This window comes from Oryctolagus cuniculus, chromosome X (assembly GCF_964237555.1).
Source record: "Oryctolagus cuniculus chromosome X, mOryCun1.1, whole genome shotgun sequence".
Lineage (NCBI taxonomy): Eukaryota > Metazoa > Chordata > Mammalia > Lagomorpha > Leporidae > Oryctolagus > Oryctolagus cuniculus.
In genome coordinates, this window is record NC_091453.1 from 66067512 (window position 1) to 66079560 (window position 12049).

The following is a 12049-nucleotide window of genomic DNA, read 5'->3' on the forward strand; positions in this document are numbered from 1 at the left end:
TGGTTTTCTTCCTAGACTCTGTTTCCATAAACATAGGCCATTCTCAAATGCCACATTCTTCTGGTACCCAGTCCCCTAGCTGTGCAGGTAAACAGTATTTAACCTGAATGTGGTTTGTTGCTCTAAAACTCATGATGAGGTTTAATTCACCAATGTAATGGTGTTGAGGTAGTGGGGCCTTTAAGAGGTAAGACCTAGTGGAAGGTAGTTAGGTCATGGAAGCTCCATTATTATGAATGGTTTAATGTTGGTCTAGTAGAGTAGGTTATCCCATAAGAGTGGTTATTATGAAAAAGTGAGCCCAGTCTTTCCCTGGTCTCTTGCTTCCTTTCTCACACAAGTGACCATTCTGCATGTAGCCAGTTCACTTTCCCACTTCTACACCATGTTGTAGAAGTACAAGGGAGTCCTTGCCAGGATGTAGGCACCATGATGTTTGGACCTTTCAACCACATGAACTGTGAGTCTAATATACTTCTTTTCCTTATCAAGTATCCAGTCTTAGATTATTTTTCTGTTAGAGCAGCACAAAATGAACTAAGATATAACCCAGATTTTGGCAGCCAGATTCTCTTTCTTGGAGATTTAGAGTTGGAATTCATAAAAATGTTTCAGGTGACTATTTGAAATGAGGACAGGTAATTCTCAGCACCATGGAAAAGCCATTTTTGTCATGTTCACCAAGTGGAACAAAGTCAATGTACAGAGAATATGAATAACAAAGCCATAAACAGAGGAAATAGAAACAAGAGATCATATGCCTATAGAGAAGCAGAGATGGCAATATTTTTATCTGGGTTCCTGATGTCTTTTCAGTTCCTGATTACAATCTCTCCTAAGTATTAATTTTTCTACTTTCAGTCCTTGAGTTCACTAAGATAATCCTAGATCCCTGAAATGAGTTCTATCACCTTTTGTCCCTCAATCAGCTGTAAGTGGGGTTCTATACCTTTCAACCAGAAAGACCTTCAAAAGACAGCAGAATTGCTGTTAATATTTTATTATTAATCCCCAAATAAAACATACACAAAAGTATGTCTTTTAGGCACAAGAGGAGTTCAAGTATAGGAGAAGAGAAAGTTGAAGAATGAGCAAGACTAATATCTATGTAAAGAAGTTTTATCTACAATCAATTTAATTAACAAGAAGTAGACTTATACTTCAATGTGTCATTTAGGTATGATATAAAGAAAAATACCCTGAACTTTTTTAACTTCCTTCCTTCCTTTTTTTCCATTCTTCTATCCTTCCTTCCTCCCTTTCTTCCCTTTCCTTCCTTCCTTTGAAAGTCAGAGAAACAGAAAGAGGGATAAAGAAATAGACAGATATCTTCCATCAGCTAGCTCATTCCCCCACAGCTGGGCTAGGCAACTCAGTTCTTCCCCATGGTAGCAGGTACCCAAGTAATTGAGCCATCACCTGTTGAACTCTGAGATTGTGTATTAGCAAGAACCTGCAATTGGAGGTGGAGCCAGGACCTAAACACAGGCACTCTCATGATGGATACAGGCATCCCAAGTACCATCTTAGCAATGGCAACAAACGGCTGCTCCACTCTAAGAGTGCCAATATACTTTAGAGTTTATTGTAATAAAAAGGTTTGGAATATCCTCTATCAGCAAGTAGCTGCCTGGTTCAAATAAGGCAACGTATAGAAGAAAAGACTCATTTTGAAAACTGATAAAGATTTATAAAATGTAAAAGTTTAAAGGATAAAAAGGAATTTATATGGCAAAGAAACATGGGAAAAATTAAAATTTCCACATGCTAGGGGAGGTTGATAGAAAATGATACATATGTTTCAATATATTGATCCAACAAATACAAACATTCAGAACTGCTTTGACTCCAGAAATACTCAGATAATTAATGGCTATTCATACGTGATTGCTCTGTCACTAGTTTTCATTATTTTAAAAGTCAAGACAAAAAGTAAAGGATGAGGGAAAATACAAGTAAATTTAATTCAGCTAGACATTATCTATGCTTAATCAAATATTTGTCTTCATAAATTGGTAACCAATGTCCTTTCACATATTTGATTTATCTATTTTTCTACTTGGCCTCCTGAGAAACTATACAGACAATGTTTCTACTCTTTTCAAAATAGTCTGAGGAAGCTCGTATTTTACTAGATTAATAAAAAATAACAGAAAATACAGTAAATATGGAATTCATGTTGGTTATTTATATTAGGTTACTGCCTAGAGCTTTGGGGTCCCTGATTATATCAAAGATTTATGTATGCTTTTTTCAGGAAACTAAATCAAAAATATCTTCCTTAGTAGGAATACTATCAAGTATATGAAGTAGCAGAAAGTTCATTATTCCTAGTAACACAACTTTCCAGAAGTGGTCCTTTAGAAATAACTTGTATTGGTAAAGTCTAAACTTCAGTTAACATCTAAAGAGAAGAAGGAATATTTACAAATTCATTAATGAGATTAATGTAAAAAATCTCTTTTACTCTAAGACAACTTTCCTGAAAACTGATTCTGTGTATTATGGTGAAATTCTTACTGAAAGAGAAAATTGTGATGAAAATCAAATCCAAATACATTCATAATAAATATCATCCAACTAACAAATCTGTAATAAGGTGTTCCTTTTTAAAGACAATTTCTTGAGTTTTCACTAAAGAACTGATTTACAGTTTTGCATCATACATTAAACTAATTTATAGTTAAGCCTGCATAGCTCTGTTTAAAGATTAATATTCCAACCTCTCTTTCATATGTGCTATTTTTACTACATCTTATAAGGCACTGTTGAGTTGTTATTATGGTACCTGTATATTTATGTGTGTGTTTCATTTCACAATCCTAACAAATTATTGCAGATAGTAAGATGAATAAATTCACTACATGAAACATTGGCTCCTGATTTGGTGACATCAGTGTCATGGTCACAAACCTGTATCTAACTATCCATTGTTCTGAAAAAAAAAAAAAATGAACTCATGGAGGCATACAGGCCTTGGATTCTTATAGATCACATCAAGTGAACTCGCAGGCTCAAGAGGAATGTGAAGATAAAAAGGTTTTCGTTAATGCCTCATATTATACTTCATTTATATAGTTTTTTGCTTTGTAATCATTTTATTTGCAAAAATGTGTCATTATATAACTAATGTTAATCTTTAATGCAGTTCTACTATGAGAGGAAAGTTAGAGGAAGCCATTTGCATTTGTTCTAAGGATTTCATGGCTTAAATGGGGAAGTTGATGGGAGTATGGAAAGAAGATCATGGAAGAAATTCATTTACTTTCTAAAAGAAGTAAAGCTCACTACTCATGGGACTATTTAACAATCCTCTAAATCATCCACATAATTGCACATTGTATCTTTCCATAGAGGTTTATTTTGAAAAAGTATTATTACTAAGAGTGTCCATTTATGGCTCAGAAACAAGGAAAGAAGACAGAATATTCAGTTATTTTCAATAGGCACCCTAAGTAAATACAGCCCAAATGCCTGCAATTACCTGGCCTGGACCAGATCTAATATGGAGCAGAGAATGAACCCAGGTCTCCCATGTGGGTAGCAAAGAATCAACTACTTAAGACATTACCTGCTGCCTCCCAGGGTGTGCATTAGCATAAAGCTGGAATCTTGGCAGAGCTGGGACATGATACCAGGCATTCCAATATGAGATGCAGGTGTCTTAATCATTAGGCCAAATGCCTGCCCCTACATCAAACTTTTAAAGAAGTACTATCAATTCTTTTTATTATTATTATTATTATTATTATTATTTGACAGGTAGAGTCATAGACAGTGAGAGAGAGAGAGACATAGAGAAAGGTCTTCCTTCCGTTGGTTCACTCCCCAAATGGCTGCTACGGCCGGCGCTGCGCCAATCTGAAGCCAGGAGCCAGGTGCTGCTTCCTGGTCCCCCATGCGGGTGCAGGAGCCCAAACACTTGGGCCATCTTCCACTGCCCTCCCGGGCCACAGCAGGGAGCTGGACTGGAAGAGGAGCAACCGGGACTAGAACCTGGCACCCACATGGGATGCCAGCACCGCAGGTGGAGGATTAACCAAGTGAGCCACGGCTCCGGCCCCTTTTTAAAATTTATTTTATTTTTTTTATTTAATAGGTAGAGTCATAGACAGTGAGAGGGAGAGAGACAAAGAGAGAGAGAGAGAGAGACAGAGACAGAGAGAAAGGGAAGTACTATCAATTCTATTCATTTCTTTCAAAAAGTATTAAGAATAGGGAAAAATTTCCATTTTTTTTATAAGGCTAACATTACCCTGATAACAATCCAGAAAAAAGTCACATAAATTATACAGACACAATCGTCCTAATGAACATACACACAAATGATTAATGGGGTCATTATTGTGGTATAGTGGATTAAGCCACTACTTGCCACATTAGCATCTCATATTGAAGTAGGCAGGCATATAGCTTAAAATTGATTAGGTTTGTGAGCTAGAAGACCATACCTTCACCATGCCCCTGTGTGACCTCATGCCCTACCTGATACCTTCACCATGCCCTTGTGTGACCTCATGCCCCTACCTGGCCACACCTGGGTGCCCACCAGCCAATCAGGTTAATTAACCACTCCCCTTTGGAAGTGGGTTAAAAGCCTGGGACATGGTGTGTCCTCTCTCTTTGTTGCCCTGGCCTTTGCCAGAGGGGGACTGGCTGTAGCCCTGCACCTCCAGGGTGTGTGGCCTTCGGGCCACCCGCCCTAGGCTTCCTGGCCTAGATGCTCTTCCATGTGACTGGTTCCTGGTACTTGGTATGAACCCAGATTTACCTCTCCCTCTTAGATAAAGCTCTCACTCTCCTCTACATCTTTCTCACTAAATAAAAGCTTAAAATGTACCATGCTACCTTGTTTATTTATGCCAGTATTTAGAATTATTCTCTAAATATTAGGCAAGAACCCTCTTGGGCTTATTAATATTGGGGATTTAGTAATAAGCATATGGTGATATTGTATGGCACCCCAAATTCCGGTAACATATGTGGCACCCCAGATGGCACTTCTGGGGAACTTTAAGGGACCACATTTTTACAATTTTATTTTAGGGGGTCATTTCCGATATCATATGGTGACCCAGACGGGACTTCTGGGGAACTTTAAGGAGCCACATTTTGTAGATATTTTAGGGGGTCATGAGTGATAATTTGAGTCTTGGCTGCTCTGCTTCTGATCCAGCTTCCTGTTAATGTACCTTGGAAGGCAGAGGAAGATGGTCCAAGTAATTAGGCCTCTCCCACCCACGTGGGAGACCAGAATGGATTTCCAGGCTCCTGGTTTTAGCCTGGCCCATGCTGGCTTTTGTGGTCATTTGGTGAATGTTTCAGAAGATGGGAAATGCCTCTCTTTGTCTACCCCACCCCTGCCCTACCTCACTCTGCCTTACAGCCACTTTGGCAGACAGTTTGACAGTCTTTTTACAAACCTAAACTTTTTAGTACCATATTATCCCAGCAATCACACTTCTTTGCATTTACATAAATGAATTCAAAGCTCATTTCTACCCAGAAACCTGCACACAAATGTTTATATCATTTGTATTCATAATTTCCACAAAATAGGAAATTCCATTTATATACATTGACTCATACAGATGTGGTTTGGAAATTGGCCTATGCCCTTTAGTAGTCATCAGCCTATAAAGTACTTTATCATAGCAACTTGACATTAAAAAAAATCACAGTGTAAAATAATTCTGCACTAGATATTTTTATATGGGGTATTGAGTTGCAGTTGATACGAAGGTATTCTCAAAATAGTCTTTAAATGCTAAGGTATTTTTATATATTTCTTCTGTTAGAATACAGATTTCAGTGATCAAATGTCAGCTGAGCTAACTGCTATAAATTGCTGTCAAAATTTTTACTTCACTTGTTTAACCTCTGACAAAACCTCTTGTTATCTGTAGTGTGTCAAAGAACAATTAATATTAATCTGTTCAATACGAACAAGATAAGTGTTTATTAACTATGATATCGTTTAGAATAGTGATAATGTTGATGACAATTGGTGAACATGAACAAAGAAATAATGAACTAAGAAATCACAAAATCTTAAAATAAGATTTTAATTTCTCTTATGACATTATAACTTTAATAATTTTTTAATTTAGCAGCACTTTACTCAATTATTAGATATAAGAAGCAGGGAATAGTCACAAAAATGTAGTAGCAGTGTTATAATTGCCACTGTTAATATTTTTCTTGGAAATATCATACTTTGACTCTAAAGTAACTTCTTCAAAGTCTTAATTAAGATAAACTATCATTGCATAGATTACTACTAACTCTTGAAGAGGAAAATAATTTTAGAAGTTATTATAAACTATAACTGCAGTCATAAATGTGACAGCAGAGTCCCTAAAAGGGATTTCTCCCCTATCTTTTTGAATGTCAACCTCAAATTTCTATTATAAAGATAACAAAATTTAAATACTTCCCTTTTCAATAAATTAGTTTAAGCACAGAATCAAACCATCTATACAGAATTTTTAAAAATCACACATATCTATTTTCTTCAGATATTAATCCATATTAAAGAAAAGAAAACATTCCTTCCAAAAAGAAACCTGTGGTATAGGGTGAGTATTCCTTATGTGAAATGCTTCAGACTGGGGCTAGCACTGTGGTATAGTGGGTAAAGTCGCTTTCTGCAGTGCTGGCATCCCATATGGGTGCCAGTTTGTGTCCCGACTGCTCCACTTCCTGTCCAGCTCTCTGCTATGGCCTGGGAAAGTAGTAGAAGATGGCCCAAATCCTTAGGCCTCTGCACCTGCATGGCAAACCCAGAAGAAACGCATGGCTCCTGGCTTCTGGCTTTGGATTGGCCCTGGCAGTTGAGGCCATTTGGGGAGGGGAGAACCAGCAGATAAACTTCTCTCTCTTTCTCTGCCTATGTCTCTGACTCTCTCTTACTCTGCCTTTCAAATAAATAAATACCTCTTTTTAAAAAAGTAGAAAAAAAAAGAATAACTTTTAAAAAAAGAAATGCTTCGGACCAGAAATTTTTCAGATTTAAAATTTTTCCAGATTTTGGAATATTTATATATACAAAATGAGATATGTTGGGATGGGACTCAAGTCTAAACATGAAATTCATTTGTGTTTCCTATACACCTTATGCACATATCCTGAAGATAGTTTCATATGTTGTTTTCAGTGTACCTGTGTTTTGTCTGCTACCAATTGCATGAGGCCAGGTGTATAGTTTTCTACTTTCAGTATCATGGTAATGCTCAAAACATTTGGGTTTGGGGAGCATATAAGATTTGGGCTTTTCAGAGTAAGGATGCTCAATCTGTATGTTTTTCAATGAGTAGCAAGCATGAAATTTTCATGAGGTATATTCAGGGTAATACAGGTAAGAAATGGTACAGAGTAAATGTGATATATGGAATTCCCATCAATGCAATAGTTATTCTTAGCAGGAAAATAAATTCAAGTTGAAATCTCTCAGATATGGAGGTTTTCAATGAAATTATGATTAAAATCACCTTTTTAAGGATGAGATCAATTTGAGAAATGATAGTGATAGTTTTGCTAGAAAGCAGATGTTACAAGTAGAGAAAGACTTGTGAAACTAACTTGACTGGTTTATTCTATTTTTCATCTGTACGATGAATGCACATAGTCTTTGAGTCAATTTTTTAGCATAAAGGGAAAGTTAACTATAGTGGGAAATAAACAATGATAACATATCTAAAATAATAATTATTAAATAAGTACATTAATAAGGAAAATCTCATTTGATAATTGTTGTCTATAAATAATTATGATTTACAGTTGCTAATTCCTATTGAAGTTCATATGGAAAACCATGGAGGAATATGGTAGGATAATTTTTAAGGGTAGTTAAATTTTTAAGGGAAATAGAATAAAATCATTCTTTTCTTCTTTACTTAAAGGGTAAAGGAAAAGAAATGTTAGTCACAATCAGAAGCACAGTGGCAAAACAAAAGGAAATTTATTGCAAAAGAAGCATCTTTTGCTTCTATTATACATACAATGCTCATTTACCTTAAAAATTTTCAAAGAAATGTTGAGTGAAGTCTTATGGATTCCAAGAGATCCTCTTTTAAGCTCTAATTTATCTAAAAGACTGATGTAAGAAAAGTGAAACAAAATGCTTAGGAAAATCTCTTGGATACTTGATGTGAGGAAGCATATTTGACAGCAAAAGAAAACTTGCTCCCCTAATTCCTCACTTTGATTTTCAAGTGAATACACAAGTAGTTAGTGATCTAAGAAATCAATGGAAAGAGATTTGGGACCTCTGATTGGTCTCAGGCTAGACTTGGTCAGACCAAGTAAGACTCTAGTGAGGGGCTGGCGCTGTGGCGCATTGGGTTAACACCCTGGCCTGAAGCGCCGGCATCCCATATGGGCACCGGTTCGAGTCCTGGCTGCTCCTCTTCCAATCCAGCTCTCTGCTATGGCTTGGGAAAGCAGTAGAAGATAACCCAAGTCCTTGGGTCCCTGCACCAGCATGGGAGACCCAGAAGAAGCTCCTGGCTCCTGCCTTTGTATCGGTGTAGCTCCGGCCATTGTGGCCAACTGGGAAGTGAACCATCGGATGGAAGACTTCTCTCTCTCTCTCTCTCTCTCTGCCTCTCCTCTCTCTGTGTAACTCTGTCTTTGTAATAAATAAATAAATCTTAAAAACAAAAGACTCTAGTAAAAGGTATCCCTGGGACTGCCTCTTGACTGCATAACAGCATCTCATTTATCTTCATACGATGAAATTTGATTATGCAGCTATTGATTATCACCACTCTGATTTGGGAAGTGGGATTGCTTGTCAATTAAGCAATTTGGACAACAATATGGATAAGAAAAAATGATCAATCAATTGGCTTTACATATATTTATGAATGAAAAAACAACCAGTTCTATTTAAATTTTAGCCATATATTTGAAATTTTTAACTGCCTTAGAAATAACTTCTCCCAAGAAAATGCCAGCTTTATTTAAAGTGTTTCTACTTTCTCTTTGCATTTTCTTTTATAACCCATCATACTTAAAATCACTGAAATAAACTGAGTGTTCATAGTCTTCATTTTCTCTTGTCATACAAATTTCCTGTCCTCATACAAAATGATATTGAGACCAAAACTCAGAATAAAGTCTGAAAGACAGAAAATGAATACCAATGCATCTTTCCCTGCACTAATATGCAAAAGATGTTTAAGTAAACCAGCATACAGTATATGGTCGGTACTGTGTATTTTTCCTTGTATATATAAATTTGCCTCCTTATTTTTCTGTGATGAACATTCAGAAATTTTCTGTGAGACCTATATGAGACATCCCTGTTTACTTCCTTCTTCCATTATTACATAAGAATTAATATAGAAGCAAAAAACTTCTCTGGTGTCATTAATCTGTCGTAAAACTTGAAAGGCAAAATTTGTTAACTGATCCTACAGAACGTATTAGTTTAATAGCCAGTGTATAGAAATTAAGCTTTTTTGTTAAAAAAGCTGCCAATTTCCACAAAATAATTGTGCATTCAATTATCTACTGAATTTCTCATATTTCAGTTCTAAAGTGCTCTATGAAATAGATCTGAGTAAAGATATTTAAGAAGATATACTAAAACAATGTCCAAGCTTTCATTAACAGTAAAAATATTATATACTTGAACTAATCTATTGGTATAGGAAATAAAAAGTTTGGGGGAGTCAAAGAATGCTGATATTTCAATTTAAGTCATACAAAAGTTGCTCAGTAATAACATTTTTCCCAACTATGATAGATGATGCATATTGGATTAATAGTTCAACTTGCTTATCAAGCAAGTTTCAGGCACAAATATCTGAGATTAGCATGAGCTAGTTTGTTGACTGATGTAACTCAACAGCACATTTCACAAAAATATGGAAATATACGGTAAATTCATTGAATACACACTATAATAAAAGTATAGCCAATATAATTACATGCTGCATTGTTTTGCTAATGGTGGCACTTACAGATGATGTGGATAATTATGTCTCCTCATTCTCACATCTCCAAAGTTTTTTCCATTTATGAAACAGTGCAAAAGTAATTTTGGAAAACAAATCAGATAGAAGCAACCCTTTATAGTGACAGAGTGCTTTATAGTATCTAAATCACGATCACATAATTTCCACTTGATCTAAATATTGAAGGGACTATCTAATTATGCTTATTTATTAACAGATAAGGAACATTCTTCAGTTTAATTTTTACATTTACTTTAGGGATATGACTAATAATCACCCAACGTGCTTTGTAAAAACTACTACCCTAGATTTCTTTTTTTTTTTTTTATTTGACAGGTAGAGTTACAGACAGTGAGAAAGAGAGACAGAGAGAAAGGTCCTCCCTCCGCTGGTTCACTCCCCAAATGGCCGCTACAGCCGGCGCTGCGCTGATCTGAAGCCAGGAGCCAGGTGCTTCCTCCTGGTCTCCCATGCGGGTGCAAGAGCCCAAACACCTGGGCCATCCTCCACTGCCTTCCTGGGCCAGAGCAGAGAGCAGGACTGGAAGAGGAGCAACCGGGATCAGAACCAAGTGAGCCAAGGCGGCGCAGCCCCCCCACCCTACCCCCTACAAGATTTCCTATGAGAGACTCTCTGAGGTAGATTTTTTCAGGGTCAAACAGGTAGAAACAATTCTCTTTTTGTTTCTCTTGTTCATGAACTCATATCTCACAAAGCTTCCAGTTATAACTGGAGCTTGTGGGTCTGTGCTGTGGTGAGTAGGTTAATTCTCCACCTACGGCGCTGGTTCTAGTCCCGGCTGCTCCTCTTTCAATCCAGCTCTCTGGTATGGCCTGAAAAAGCAGTGGAAGATGGCCCAAGTGCTTGGGCCCTGTACTCGCATGGGAGACCAGGAGGAGGCACCTGGCTCTTGGCTTCGAGTTGGCGCAGCGTGCCGGCCGTGGTGGCCATTTGGCAAGTGAGCCTACGGAAGGAAGACCTTACTCTCTATCTCTCTCTCACTAACTCTGCCTGTCAAAAAAACAAAACAAAGCAAAAACACACACACACACACACACACACACACAAAAAAAAAAAAAAAAGAAAATGAGCTTTTGTGTTAGAGATATTTACAAATTGAATGCAAAACACACAGGTTAGCACCAATATTTTTAAAACATCATTTTGATACTAATTAGCAAAAAAAAAAAATCTAAATGAACAACTCTGTTAGGCTTACAATTTCCATTCACTGCAAATATCTATTAGTCAAAATCCATGCTTATACTATTTTAAACAGGCCAAGAACTGGAAAATATTTTATTCTTACAGAGAAAATTTAGAATTCAGGGTCTTATCTGATCTTACATAGCTCTGTTTAAAGCAAATCATAAATAATGTAATCATTGATAAATAACTCTAAGGTAGATATTTAATGAAACTCTAAAACTGAAGACCACAATACTGAGAACAAACTGCACAGCAGAATGCTATCAAAAAGCAAAACTAAAAAAATACTCTTAGAGAGTAGGATATTTTATTATGAATTATTATACTAAAACAATTTTTTAGAAATAGAATTATTATAATCCAGAAATTTTTATCTAATAACTATTTTGTCATGTAGATTCCAACATACTAAATGTTAACAGTTGTATTTAGCTTCTGGATGCTGTAGATCATGCTTTTCAAGATTTGTATCCCATATGATTTATCTATCTATCTTTCCATCTATTTATTTATTTATTTATTTGAAAGTCAGAGTTACACAGAGAGAGAAGGAGAGGCAGAGAGAGAAAGAAATATTCCATCTGCTGGTTTACTTCCCAGATGGCTGCAATGGTTGGAGTGGTACCAAACTGAAGCCAGGAGCCAGGAGCTTCCTCCAGATCTTCCCACCCAGGTGCAGGGGCCCAAGGACTTGGGTCATCTTCTACTGCTTTCCCAGGCCACAGCAGAGAGTTGGATCATAAGTGGAGCAGCCAGGACTCGAACCTGCACCCACATGGGATGCTGGCACTGCAGGCAGTGGCTTTATTCACTATGCCACAGTGCCAGCCCCGACCCATATGATTTTTTTTCCCATTGCACATTCAGTAATTAGGTTG

The 12049-nt window shown here is 36.8% G+C and overlaps 1 protein-coding gene across 1 annotated transcript in view; it reads right to left on the bottom strand.

Moving 5' to 3' along the window:
- Positions 1 to 12049, bottom strand: part of LOC100349442 (uncharacterized) — a 459397-nt gene that overhangs the window by 163003 nt on the left and 284345 nt on the right. The window lies entirely within an intron of this gene.